Source organism: Neolamprologus multifasciatus, chromosome 16, assembly GCF_963576455.1.
Source record: "Neolamprologus multifasciatus chromosome 16, fNeoMul1.2, whole genome shotgun sequence".
NCBI lineage: Eukaryota > Metazoa > Chordata > Actinopteri > Cichliformes > Cichlidae > Neolamprologus > Neolamprologus multifasciatus.
Genome location: NC_140454.1, coordinates 33,070,472 through 33,085,503, shown reverse-complemented (window position 1 = coordinate 33,085,503; position 15,032 = coordinate 33,070,472).

Here is a 15,032-nt window from a genome sequence, read left to right as displayed (position 1 = left end):
ATAAATAAAAATAAAGATGACGTTGATGTTATTGGGACTATAACATATATAATAATATATATATTATATATTATATGTTATATGTTATATATATATATATATATATATATATATATATATATTATGTTATATTATTATATATGTTATATATAACATATATAATTATATATATATTATATATTATATGTTATATGTTATATATAACATATATAATTATATATATATTATATATTATATGTTATATGTTATATATAACATATATAATTATATATATATTATATATTATATGTTATATGTTATATTATTATATATGTTATATATATATATATATATATATATATATATATATATATATATATATATATATATATATATATGTTATATTATTATATATGTTATATATAACATATATAATAATATATTGGGACATCCATTTTTAATATACAGTCTGTGGCTAAGATTTTATACATTTATGAGCCGCCATCATTAAATCACCACTAGAACTGCTTTGTAGTTTTTGGGGAAGAGAAAACAAAATCCATGTAAATGAGACTAATTAAACTGTGAATTTGGCTGAATGGAAACACTGCAGAGGGGGAGCAGCGTATCGAGACTGTGTCTCTTCCACTCCTCACCAGATGTTGTTTGTGTTGCCCAATATTGTCGTTTGCCACCTGAAAAGAGGACGAAGGCTTAGATAAAAGGCAAACGGAGAGGAAGAGAGGTTTAGCCTTTATCCTGTTCTGGTTTGTTACTGAGAGACGGGGTCTCAAACTTCACACCAAATAAAAATGATAAAAATGATACTACTTCTGAGTCAGCCGTGAATATCTGTGTGTATGATCGAGCAGATTGAGCCGAACACAGCTCCTACGTCCGCTTTGGTTTTTCACTGCGATGTGTTGTCATGGAAATGTTCTCTCCGTCTCCTGTGGATGCGTGTGTGTTCATTAGGCTGATTTCATTAGCTGAATTAGCTGCTTTTGAAGCAGACACGCAGACCGGGGAGAGAAAGGTTAAAGATTCAAACCGAACCAGAAATGAATGAAAAGGTGAGGAATTGAACCCAAAGAAGGGAAACGTTGACTCTCAGCAGCTAAAATTCAGTGAAAATGACGCTGATATCGTGTTTTGGCAAGTTTTCTGCAGGCTTAACGATGGCGCAGCAACAAAGTGGTTACTATCATCAGTGTGGACTACTTTGACAAAGGTGGTCATGGTTCTCCAATGCACTCACAGCCCAGGGTGTCAAATACTGCCATTCTTGCAGTGCTGCTGGCTTCACAGAGTGGTGTCCTTTGGTGTCCTTGCTGGAGCCAGTGCAGCAATAATGGATGGCAAGAGACAACGGTCCTCTTTCAGAGAGCTACAGTGTCAGCGTTAGGAGGCTGGACAAGTGAGGACAGCGAACGTTACAGTGCTGTCTGCCAGGAGAATGTGGTTTGTGTCCAGTTTGGGAGCTTTTTGTGTCGGCTCTTTTGTTCCTTTGGTTTTCGCTCCCCAGTGTGTTTGTACGGTGGCCCCTAGAGACAAAGCACGTACAAACTCCAAAACACTTGCAAACTCCAAAACACATGCAAATGCCAAAACACTTGCAAACTCCAAAACACATGCAAACTCCAAAACACATGCAAACTCCAAAACACTTGCAAACTCCAAAACACATGCAAACCCCAAAGCACATGCAAATTCCAAAACACAACGGAAGTGCTCCAGGACGCTAGGGGCAGTGTTGAGCTCGATTTGCAAAATAAACGGCAAGTTTGTCTGTATGGGACGGTCTAGTCTCTGTCGCGCTTCCCAGGTTGCCTAGCAACCATGATACTAACCGCTGGTAACGTGTCATACAATTTTGTTTGACAGAAATGAAGGAAAACATATTTTGTTCATTTGTTTGTTTGTTTCTACAAGAGCTTTGTGTGATTTGATAAGTATCTGAGGTTGAGACCACAGGACAGTAAAACATGATTTTTGGGCTTCATTTCTGTACTGAACAGTCATTTAAGATTAGTTAGTAAATAACAATTAGCTAATGTTGTTCATGAGACTAAAGTCATATCACTTTGGTAATGTAAATATAATATGGCCAATATTATAGTTATTATATTAATCATTATTAGCTATTACAGCAGTGAACATGAACTCTGTGTCAAATACTGAGCCACAGTAGATTCAAGTTGCAGTTATTTATAGGTCTTATCACCTTAAATCTTCACTCAAAGACAAGTATCTTTGACAGTGCATATATAGGTGTATCATATATAAGAGAGAAATGTTGTTCCTTCAGTATGTTGGCATTACTAAATTTGGCTCATTGCTTACATACGTGTGTAAAAAGAAATTATATGAGCTGTGATAACTGTTTCTGATAAAATGAAGAGTAGACTGATATATTGAATATTCCTTTATTGGGTGAGAAAATCAGACCATGTCATAACTGCTTTAAGTCATACAGAATAGATATCAGAGCCTTAAACAGGCTGACTTCTGCTAAATGGGTCAAACTGGGCAGAAAGTCTACAAACACATAGCATCATTATAGAATATGATGTAACACTATAGATCAACTTACCTCAGAATATATAAAGCATATAAACAATTACAGCAATATGATGCAACAAACACAGCACTGCTACTAATCCAAAATACTCAAAGCTTCATAGAACTGAAACAAACATTTATTTTTAGGTCCATTCAGCTGCTGATACATACTTTAGGTTTCTGAATATTAAACTTGTTTCTTCCTTTCATAGTGTGTAACTTGAAGGCCCTGAGTACTTTCTCCCACACTGAAAACACTGGAATGATAAAATTATTTGAACATTACCTAATAAGACTGATTCAGGACAGACAATTAGTTATGTTAAACTTTCCTAGCAGTCCTTCACAAACAGGGAACAGTCTGTCTATTCTCTCCATCTGTCAGCTGCTGCTGGCTCTTCCTCCTCCTCTTCCTCACACACTGCTGAGTCCTGGTGGATCATCAGGGGTGCAAAGCCTCACAGATGATGTGCAGCAGTGAGTCCCTCAGTCTGTCCTCACTCTGGACACTTGCAGTTGTCACACATGGAAATCAAATGCGTGATAAGCTGCAGGATTCAAACACAAATGTAACTTATAAATACATGTTCATACTTTTATTACACAATCAGAGAGAAAGAAAAAGAGAGAGAGTGCAGGACAGACAGACAGGTGACAGCCTCAGGTGTATACACTGCTACAAAACAGCACAAAAGAAGGAGGACTGTGTTATTACGAAACAAGAAGAGTTCCCAGATGGTACAGTGGACACGTGTGTGACTCCTGTGATTAAAGCACCTTTCTTTCAGCGTAACGAGTGAACCGTCAGCTCGTTCAAACACACGTTAAAGTCCGTTTGGCTCTACACCACCGAACAGTGGCAGCAATATAACATAGCTAACATTAACAGTGCAGTGAATCCTGCTTGTGCCGTGATATTCAGGACTGCAAACCGAGCAGCATCACTGACTTTCAGCCTGTTGTGTTTGTGGATATATGACTGACTTTAATTATCCATAAAATCATCACATTCTCTGTAAGATTAAAGTCAACTATTGAACGGCGTATATTTTGGAGTAAAGGCTTTAAAACCAAGTTAGTACAAACATCGCTAATGTCACATAACTTTCCCGACATGTGGCCAACAGTAATGTTTTAATGTTCTTCATTATAAAAAACATTTGCGCATAAATAAGTGACATAATATTCAGTACTTACTTCTGAAAGTTTACTCTTGGCGGCTCCGCTTCAGCCGTTTTTTTCGGCAAAATTATCCACACCACAGGCGAGCTATGAAATCTGGGATATGTTGGGCCATGAAGGCTACAGCGACCCATTCTTAAAATTCAGGGAAATTAAGGACGCATTTGAGGGCCGCATTTCGAGCAGCCTTTGAATTGGGACAGCCTTCGTCGTGTCGCTGTGACGTAATCGGCCTTAAAATGCGGACTTTAAGGCTGCAGACCCCAAATCCGGTCATTGGTACATCCTGGCTTGTGTAGTTACTAGGTAACAAAAGCTCAACACTGCCCCTAGCGTCCTGGAGCACTTCCGTTGTGTTTTGGAGTTTGCATGTGTTTTGGAGTTTGCATGTGTTTTGGAGTTTGCAAGTGTTTTGGAGTTTGCATGTGTTTTGGAGTTTGCAAGTGTTTTGGAGTTTGCAAGTGTTTTGGAGTTTGCATGTGTTTTGGAGTTTGCATGTGTTTTGGAGTTTGCAAGTGTTTTGGAGTTTGCATGTGTTTTGGAGTTTGCAAGTGTTTTGGAGTTTGCAAGTGTTTTGGAGTTTGCAAGTGTTTTGGAGTTTGTACGTGCTTTGTCTCTAGGGGCCACCGTATGTTTGAATGTTGCTCACTGTTTTAACTTCGTGAGCTGGTTCGGCACTACGACTGGGTTAGAAATGACCAAGGACACAATTCCCCTGTTATTGAATGCAGTTTCAATGTGCTTTATTTTGTAGTTATATTTACCTACAAATACTTAAAGGTACAGTGTAAGTAAGTTTTGTTTGTTTGTTTAAGAAAACCAAACAACTGTGAGCTGCAACTGTAAACAGACTGTAAGCACACTGCACTCTTTGAGCCACAGGTTTTGTAGGGCGTGGCTTAGTGTTGCCTAACTTGTGGGTGCTTTACAGGAAAGACTCGATTACATCATAGGTGAGTAAATATTGATGTTATTCTTTTTTTCTTGTTGTTGTTGTTTTTAATCACATTTGTCTTGGTAAAATTAAAAAAAATAGTTGACTGATAGAACGCTGATAATGCACATCAACGTGATAAATATTCCCAAAATAAATAAATAAATAAATAAAGGTGCAAAAAGGTCAGATTAATCCACTCTATAATACAGTGCATGCACCCAAAAAGTATTTACAATGTGAGATGGAGAAAAACTGTTTATTTTTCTGTAAAATTACAAAGAAATTATGTGGTACTTCATTTGCTTACACCAGCGGTCTCCAACCTTTTTTGCGCCACGAACCGGTTTATGCCCGACAATATTTTCACGGACCGGCCTTTAAAGTGTTGTTGGATTATAATATTATTTTATGCCATGTTAGACCCCTAATTAAAGATTGTGAATTATTATGTAGTTTTAGTTTGCATTATTCTCCTGAATTAGAAGAAGGTGATAACTGTTACATTTGGTAAACTGATCTGCATTACATTAGACTGCTGATTTATTGTGAATGAATGATATTGTTTTATGATGCATTATACTGCTGAGTTATAAGAAATACTGTTCGCAGAAAGTCATTGTCTCATTTGTCTGGTTAGAAGAGAACAGAGCATACTGCCCCATCTCAGCAGGAGCAGATAAACAGGGAGCCAAGGTTGTAGCTTAGGCGCTGTGAGAGAAACAATGTGAATGTTTAGGCTTTTATGATTAGGTGGGGGCCACTAGAGGCTATAAGAGTTTGATCAAGGCTCCACCATTTAGAGATCTGATGCTGTCTGCTGTATGGTGTCCATCTCCCACGCGTGTGTTCATTAAATCATCGTTTGACTTGACCCGGCCGGACCAGTGTGGTTATTTTGGTTTTCCTCTTGTATCCATCCCCAATATTTGAATCCGTAACAGTGTTGCGGATAAATACAACAAAATAAAACTAGTACCGGTACCGAAAAAAAAGAAGATTTATTCATAACACACGTGAAAAGACCCAGGAAAACTAAGTTAACGATAAAAACGATAACAAAATAACACTGAAAACCAATAAAAACCCTGAAAACTATACATTTCACACCTGAGCCTCAACTCTCGCAGCCCGGTACCAAACGACTCACGGACCGGTACTGGTCCGAGGCCCGGGGGTTGGGGACCGCTGGCTTACACTATAATTTGTCTCCTTTCTTGTAAAATACTAGAATATATTATTTATATACTACTTAAATTTTCTTACAATGTAACTATTTCTTCGTTGATGTGAAAAACACAGTTATGCTGTATTTAAAATTACTTATGCATTACTTGCATAAGTAATTATTTCTTTGTATCCTGTAAAAACCTGACTTGTTACCCTGCTCTAGTGCACCTACCTTTAAGTAGTCATAATTACATTGTAATTACACTTAATTACACGAGAATTACACCCTTATCTGTGGGCTGTTATAAAGTGTTACAGGAAATTTATGGTTTGGATTAAAAATACTGTTTTTGCAACACTGTGTGTACCTGGTGTGTTTTAATGCTCAAATTGTTGTTTTTTGTAGGAGCTGGGAGTGAAAGACGTGTACCACGCGTTGCCTAAGACGGTGTATCATGGATACACTTATTGTGTGTTTTTGCAACAACTGTGACTTTGATGAAACTGCAGTATTTCACGCCCTGGGAATGAGAACAGGCTGAGTTTTCATATCTCTGACTTTTCTCTGTGACCACTCCAGTACAGAGTAATCAGTCACACACTGGAAGTTTATTATTTGACCTACAGTTTTATTAGAAAGTTGTGTTCCTCGTTGAACTACAAAGGACGAACAGTAACACAAACCTCTGAGAGCAACCTGCTTGATTTGACTGGGTCAGGCTGCTGATGCCTCATATTATCAGCGACTAATATGTATATTTTTTCTTTGTGTGGGAGCTGTGAGAGTGAGGGGATGTGTTCCTGGAGGAGACAGACTAGACTGAATACAGTCCATGAGCAAAGACCTCCGGTACTCATTTGTTTGTTTATATTCATTTAATGGGATATGAACTCCTGGTGAAGTCCAATCATCTCTTTCCTGCTTCCTCAGTCTCTGTGTGTGTGCACATGAATATACGTGAACACAGTTTCTCTGAGGGAGAGAGGAATGAACGCTGAAACGTCGTCTTTTTTCATCTTCTGTCTGCCTGCCTGACTACTCCTGCTTTCCCTTCTCATTGCTTCCTTCTGACTTTGCAATCTTTATTCTCAGCGCATGTACACTTGCTGTGCATTATCGCATGAAAACGACTCAACCTGGAGCTATTCCAAAGCTCTTTTAGTGGCTGCCATCATTTATTGAGCCCTGTTGAGCTGATGCTTATCCATAAAATCTCCAGTGCTCATCTTCTTCTCAGTCTGAATGTTCCTAATTCGATGGCCTCTCTAGAAAAAGTAAATGAAACTATACTAATATTCAACCCACAGGCTCCTAAAGTGGAACTATTTGCTTTTTCTTGTTTTCTCTATTACTGTAGATACACTGACAGTAAAACTCAGGCTTCAGCCAGATGTAAATACTCAGTTTATCTTTCTGGTTTTTTATTTTTCCTGCTTTTGTGTCCGTATGACGTCAGAGCATGCTTGTATGTTTGTCTTTGGCACACAGCGCCATTCAGCTCAGTTCAGGGATCAATCACAATAAGGCTTAGTGGGAACATTGTTGCAGACGGAGGAACACATTAGTGAACCGCAGCATAAAATATTAAGTATTATTCCGAGCTATACAAAGATTTGGAACTAGCTCACATTTTCATTGGCTGCTGTGAGACTGCATTAATCTTGTGAATGTATTTTTACATCTAACCAACAAAAAACCAACAAAATCCAAGTAGAGATGTGAAGGAAGTGATTGTAGGTTGAGTGCAGTTGTTTTGTTCCTGTCATATTTGAGTTCCTGTAAAGTCGAACCTTTGGTAAGATAAGTTTAGCGTGGGTTTGTTTTCTCATGTGTATTTCTCATTCGCATTGCTGGACTGGTAATGTGGCATTTTCCCGGTGGGCTGAAGCACTTTTTGGCTGATGGGTCTATTGAAAGGCCGCTGTGCACCGGCCCTACAAGCACTGACAGCAGCCCATTGGTTCGTTTTCAATACTGACACAGAATTTAGTGGCAAAAGTCTGGAGCTGAAAAGCCGAGACAGAAAAAGAAAGTAAAAATAAATGCAGAAAAAATGTGTCAAATAACAACACGCTAGCTGTCGGTGCTGCTGCTGATGCACCGTCAACAGCTGTACCAGCAACAACTCCTCACAGTCGCAGGAGGCTGTGAGTCCGCATAGAAGAGCAGGAGGAGGGAGCGCAGTCTCAGGGAGACAGCGAGGAGGAGGAAGACGGAGGTGAAATTAAAAGGGGACGTAGGGACGTAATTAGAGCCACGTTACATGAGCCACGTCTAAAAGCTAAAGCTAAGCACTAATGCAACAACTGTACTAACCTGATTAAAAAGGAAAACTGTTCCAATATCGACAGTAAAAACCAAACATGGCAGGACCATGTTATGGCCCGTCTAGGCGCGGCCAGACCACAACATAAAGGGTGATCCATCCCCGTCCAACCCCAAGCAGCACGTCACACACTTAATATTTTGTGACAGTGATTTATTTACAATAAGTGCGTTAAACCAACGAAGGGAGCATATCTTAACGTCAGGGTGAACCCAAAGCCAAAACAACAAACAAAAGGTAACCTATCTCAAGAATAAACAACTTACCTACCCAAAAAGAACTAAACCAAACGACACTCACTTTCCTCCCTGCCTAACAAAAACAGGAGAAAACTGATCAAACAAAAAGGCGGTCCACCCCTACATGCTCTTACATCGAGTAACATGACACAGTGAATGGTCTGCCGGTTGGGTTGGGCCAAGGATGAATGAGGTAGCAGTTGCTGGCGGTCTCCCGGTCCGCAGCCAATCGGTGCGAGGCATCCACCCTGGACGCACCAATCCCGGAGGAGCACCTGGACACTCAAATTTACAGGTGATTATAATCACAGTCGTAACAACCGACTTGTGCCAGTCCAGCCACGGGCATTTGTATGTATTACTGGACTTCTTCACCTCATCCACCCTCCCCTCTCTGTTAAGTTCATGTTTCATATTTCCTCAGTTCAGTCACTGTTCCTCATTTCCTGCTTTACTTTGGTAACTATGTATCTCTGCTGTCTTGTGTTGTCATTGACCGTCTTCACCTGCCTTACCCTGCTGTGTCCACTACCCTGATTATCCTTCCCTGTATATACAACATCAGCCCCTTTGGCCTTTGTTGTGTGTGTGTTTTGCCCGTTTGCCCCTCTGGTGTGTTTTCCTGCATCTCTCTGGATTTATTTTATTTGGTTATTTGATTCCTGGACTTCACTTCCACCTAACGGTGTGTTTGCTGCTTCATCTACACGTCTCCATGTGGGTCTTACATTTTAAAAAAGCTTCTCCTCCAGCTTTTTGGTTGCTATGGTGATTGCACATTCAACAGCCATTTGCTTTATGACAGCAAGAAATCACCTGCATGAAGTGCGGTCATTTTTAACCCCACCTTTCAAAATCAATTTTTATTGTCGTTATTCTGACGAGGTGTGGCTGACCTTCACATATTTTGCATTCGTAACTAGACCTCAAGTATTTCTTAGTCTGAGTAATATTCACACCCATAAATCCATACAAAAAGCATACACACACCATCAGATTACTCACCTACAGCACACAGAGTATAAAATTGAAACTCTCTGCACTGCTGTAGTTGCCTGGCAATATACTGAGCTGTGTTCCAGAAATAAACACAAACACCACAGAATATATGTGGAGAAGTATTTGTTATAATCCCTCTGCATATGCTCAGAGGAAGCAGAATATTTTCAGGAAATGAAAAGTGAATAAGGGAAATGAAGAAAACCAAATATATAGGGAGAAATGCACAGATTTATTTTCTACCAAATATAGACTTTATCTCAGTTGCTTTCTCTGACTTTTCTCTGCTACTTTTTGATTTACTAGGCTCAATTTCAGCTTTTAATATCCTCACGGTGTATATGTAAAGCAAGTGCACACGCATGCTTTTCTGAATAAGGATCAAATAAAGACATTGTTTTGATTTAAAATGCAGAGGCAGTGAAATAGTCACTCAGGACATGTCATTAGAAAAGTTTTATGTTTTGTTATGTGTTATGTATGCTTTCCTGGCATTTAAGATCAAGATCAAAGTGTTTATTGTCATGTGTCACAAGAGAAAAGGCATTTCTTTGTGCAATGAAATTCTTTCTTTGCTGTCCTCCCACAGGTGCCGTTTAATATATACAGTAGAAATAGAACATATAAATACAATAGAACAAATAAATAGCTGAAGACAGAAAAGGCTCCTGCAACAAAAGCTAGAAATCCCTCAGAAACCAGCTACAAGCTCTGCCTGGAGGAAAAGTTTGGATTCTGCAGGTAGTGGCTGAATGATTTCCGGAGGTTTATTTGTGTAATATGAAACTGGGCACAAAAAACGGTGCTGCACTGAAAATCTTGCAGTTGCTTTGTTTGCCTGTTGTTTGCCAATTTTCCTGCAAACACTTGCAAACTTCTTGCCAAGCTGTAGTGAAACTGAGAAGTTGAACAGAAACTGGGAACAGAAACGCATCAAATCGGCTTCATCAAAAGCTTCAGCATATGTCACAGCTTTTACTTTACAGGTCAACGTTTTCCTTTTGCTCTTTGACGAGCACTTCTTCAACATCGTTGAGTGTTTACAGGCAGGTTGGCATCTTGCCTGTAAACACTATCAAACTATGGCGATCACAACAATCTGCTAGTGACCAAAGCAGCTGCAAAAAGGTGCATGCCGTTCCTTGCAAGCAATTTCACCTGACAGCCAAAAACCTCCAGCAGCCACTGGTCTCTGGATCGGTGTGACCGAGATCTTAAATATAACCTTTGGAAACATTTTGCTGACTAAGGGCCAGATTTACTAACAGGTTGCATCAGTGTGGAAAAAAGTGCTGCCTGTATTTACAAACAACCCTTTTCCTCAGCTCGGTTTTCCATTAGGTGGTTGTACCTGGTACCAGGTACTTTATTAGTACCTACTCGGCCGGGTTTCTAAGTGATCTGATCCTAATTTTTGAAACGGGCCATATGCACAAAGAACAACACCATGGTCTCCAACGCTGTGTCCCATTTCAGGGTCTGCACGCTTGAAGTACGCATTTTAAGTGCGGTTACGTCACCGCCACGCGACGACGGCTGTCCCAATTCGAAGTGTACTTCAAATGCATACTCCAAATGCGCCGTCGATTTCCCCAAATATGCACGCTTCGTGGTCCCATATATCCCACAATTCATAGCGCGGCGGTGGGTGTGGATAATTTTGCCGCAAAATATGGCAGAAGGGAGCGGCCGAAAAGTGAACTGTCAAAAGTAAGTACTGAATATGACGTCACTTATTCATGTGCGAATGTTTAATAATGAAGAACATTAAAACATTGCTGTTGGCCACATGTCGGCAAAGTTATGTGACATTAGTGATGTTTGTACTTTCAGCGTTAACTTGGTTTTAAAGCCTCTACTTCTAAATATACATATAGTCGACCTTAATCTTACAGAGAATCTGATGATTTTATGGATAATTAAAGTCAGTCATATATCCACAAACACAACAAGCTGAAAGTCAGTGATATAGATTTATATATATATATATATATATATATATATATATATATATATATATATATATATATATATCATAATAATCTGACAATACTATAATATTGGCCATATTATATTCACATTACCATAGTGAGATGACTTTAGTCTCATGAACAACATTAACTAATTATTATTTACTAGCTAATCTTAAATGACTGTTAGGGTTGCCAACCGTCCCTTAAAAAACGGAATCGTCCCGTATTTAGAAACAAAAGTACACGTCCCGTATTGAGCTAATAAGGGACGCACTTTGTCCCGTAATACAGTGAGAATCAAAAGTAGTCTATAAGTTTTAATGTAATTAACGCTTTGTTTGAAAACATAATTCCCAGCCCCGCCCCTGCTTTGTGACCAATGAGCTGACAGCACACTTATGACAATTCGAGTATGACAATTCAGATTACCGCTCATCTCATTGGTTGAGGAAAGGTCGCTTGCGGAGAAAATACCGGAAGACAACAGATGACCACAACAAAAAGCATGGCCAACAGGGAAACAAACGCCGACACTGCGGTGCAAGTCTCAGACGACAGTACACCTGAAGCTGGGCAAACACTGCGATTTTCAAACTGCACGATTGGCTCGCATGGGTTAAGTTCGTAGGTCACGATGCAGGTCTCACACTATACCGCCCGATGCTCTGATGCGACCTGAGTCACACTGTGCCTCCATAAAATGAAGGTTATAACAGAAAATCTGTCGCTCGCTCTCCCTCTTTGTCTTTCACTCACACAGACACACACCACCATCAACTTTGCTAAATTACTAATGACAAACATGATCAGGCAGCTGTGATTGAGCAGCAATGTAAATCCAACTATTTTCACGGTTGTTGTGGTCGTGATAATTTGGTGATGCCACATCGAAAAGGCTCGGATGAGCTTTCCAAAGTTCTACAAGTTGTGCCTCCATCGCTTGAGTCCAGATCACACGCTGCACAGCCGTGCTGCTCCGTCTTTTTCACCGACGTTTACGTGTTTGCGCGTGAGCAGTGTGAGCGGCTGCGGTGACACCCTCACGAGCGATTGATGATCGGGAGCTGGTCGTGAGGTGTTAATCGCTTCTCGTTACCCCACGTATACTACACGATGCACGATGAAGGCCAAAATCGGGCCGATCACCAAATTGGTCGCACGACTCAAAAATCGGCTCAAAATGGGCCAAAAATCGCACAGTGTGAGCCAGGCATTAGACCAGCAATGTTTGTTCCTCTCAGAGAAAGAAAAAAAGGCTGCAAAAGTGCAGGGAAGAATGGGAAAAGGAAAACACCTGGCTGGAAAAGTGCACCATAACATCTATAAAGCGCACTGCACTGTGTGCCGGCGCACTTTTTCCATAGGCGTGCTTCTAATGGTGGGCACATGAAGAACATGAGGGGCGTGAAAGCTCGGGGAACCCTTAACCAATTTTTGTCTACCAGGCCACGGCAGAAGCAGATATGGTATGTAAACACTGGTTTGTTTGTTTTTAAACCCTCTGGTTAAGGTTAAAATGGGCATGTGCAGTGAATATCAGCGCTATGTGGCCAGAAGTGTGATAATATAATTTATTTTGTGTAATAAACAACTGCAAGGATAGATGATTACAACAAATAGATGAGTAATACATAAAAGTAATACAAAGATGAATAATGATGATGAGTCATGACGCGTAATCATGGGAACAAGTGGGTTTACAAACGGGAGCAAAAGCTGAAATAATGCCTCTGCTGAAGCCAATTGCACTAAATGCACTAAATGTGCACTGTTACAAGAATATTTTTCTTTCTATTGTTTTCTATTAATTTATATAATTTTAAGTTAAGCAGGACAGAGTTCTTTTAAAGAAAGATTTACTTTTATTATCAAAAGTTAAGCATGACAGGCTTCTGTTTAAGAAAGAGACCTGTTTTATTGTGTTAATGTTGTCATTTTGAGCTAAAAATAAATGGCTAAATGATTTTTGTTTCCCATGTGTTGATATCACAAAGAATACGCATCTACTTAAATCAAATTCAAGTCAAATGGTTAAAAAAAATAATTTCACACACAAAAAAAGAGCTAAAAAATTCACCACACTGGGAAGGGTGAAGACAACTGGGTCGCCCGGCCCTGGCCACGAGGTGTCCCTTATTTATTTCTCAGGGAGTTGGCAACCCTAATGACTGTTCAGTACAGAAATGAAGCCCTTGAATCATGTTTTACAGTCCTGTGGTTTCAGCCTCAGATACTCAACTAATCAAAGTGATGTCATGACAAAAATGATTGACCAACAAAACATTTTTCTCCTTCATTTCTGTCAAACAAAGCTGTATGTAACGTGTCTCGCGGTTAGTATCATGGTTGCTAGGCAACCTGAACAGCGCTTCGAAGCATATACCGTCCCATTTCACAAGCCTCTCACTTCCGCACTTCTCGTACTTATAGTGCGCACCGTACGTAGTACGCGTAGTGCGCGTACTTCAAGCGTGCAGACCCTGAAATGGGACACAGCCCAAGTCTGACAAAATCCATGCTGAACAGCAGATATATATATATATACCGCCACCTGGTTGTCCTCGTGTCGTTTCTGTCGCATACGAATGACGTCATGGGGCTTTCAGCTGCATTGAGAGCGCACTGACGACTGTGTAAGAGGCGGGAACTCGTTGATTTTTGTGACCGACCATGCTGCGTATGTATTTCTGGGAGTTCTTTTCTCAAAACACACACAAAAAATATGTTTTGTACTATATTAAAAAAACCAGCAAAAATGAAAACTAACCACACCTGTGAGGATTGAGATCATTTAGTAAACGTAGTCCCAAGTTTAAGTGTAAAAAGTTTTAAAACGAAAGAAGAAAATTAGCATTTACAGACCCAGATGTTTGCTTTCTGATTGGATCTTCCCAATCACAATAATTAAGCCAACACATGGTAGCCAGACTGACATGTATTATTTCCGTCCTTCTTGTGTGGGTCCTCATCGCCACGGCTTCCTGCTGGCACTGCTCTTTTATCATATTTGCTTTGCAGTAACTTCCAATCTGTTTTCCACCTCCATAACCGCCTTACACCCATGTGCTACTTTCAGTTCCATCTCATCACTGGTCCTTGGAAGAATCCACCAGTCTCAGCTTTTACACCCAGTCTTCTCTCTGCCTGCTGTTTAATGCAGCACTCACATGCCAGGTGTACACTGGCTAAAGATCTGCACATAGATCGTTTTCAACTCAGATTTGGTTTTAAAATAAATATATATTAGTGTATATGTAACAGCGTTCAGACATATAAAATGTGACTGGGATCAATGCACTGGTTTAGTTATGAGTTATTTCATTAATTCATCTGTAATCTGTGTGTGTGTGTGTGTGTGTGTGATAGAGAAAGAAGCACAAAATCTCACGCATCTAGAAATGTGTATGTGTGTGTGTGTGTTGTTTGTAAGTGGGTGTTAATTGATGCGTTCTCTCCTTTTGTCTGTTTAATGGAAAAGCACTTCTCATTAAACTGTCACTCAAAAATGTGTGCTGGTGTGTGCGTGGACCGAGAGAGAGAGGAAGACGGGAGCGGGTCATTATAATACAGTGTGAAAGGAGGAGAGAGAGGTTGCGGGAGAGGTGCAGAAGAACAGACCATTACAACAATTAGTGCGCCTTTTAAAAAGCTTTTCCTCACAGCCGTT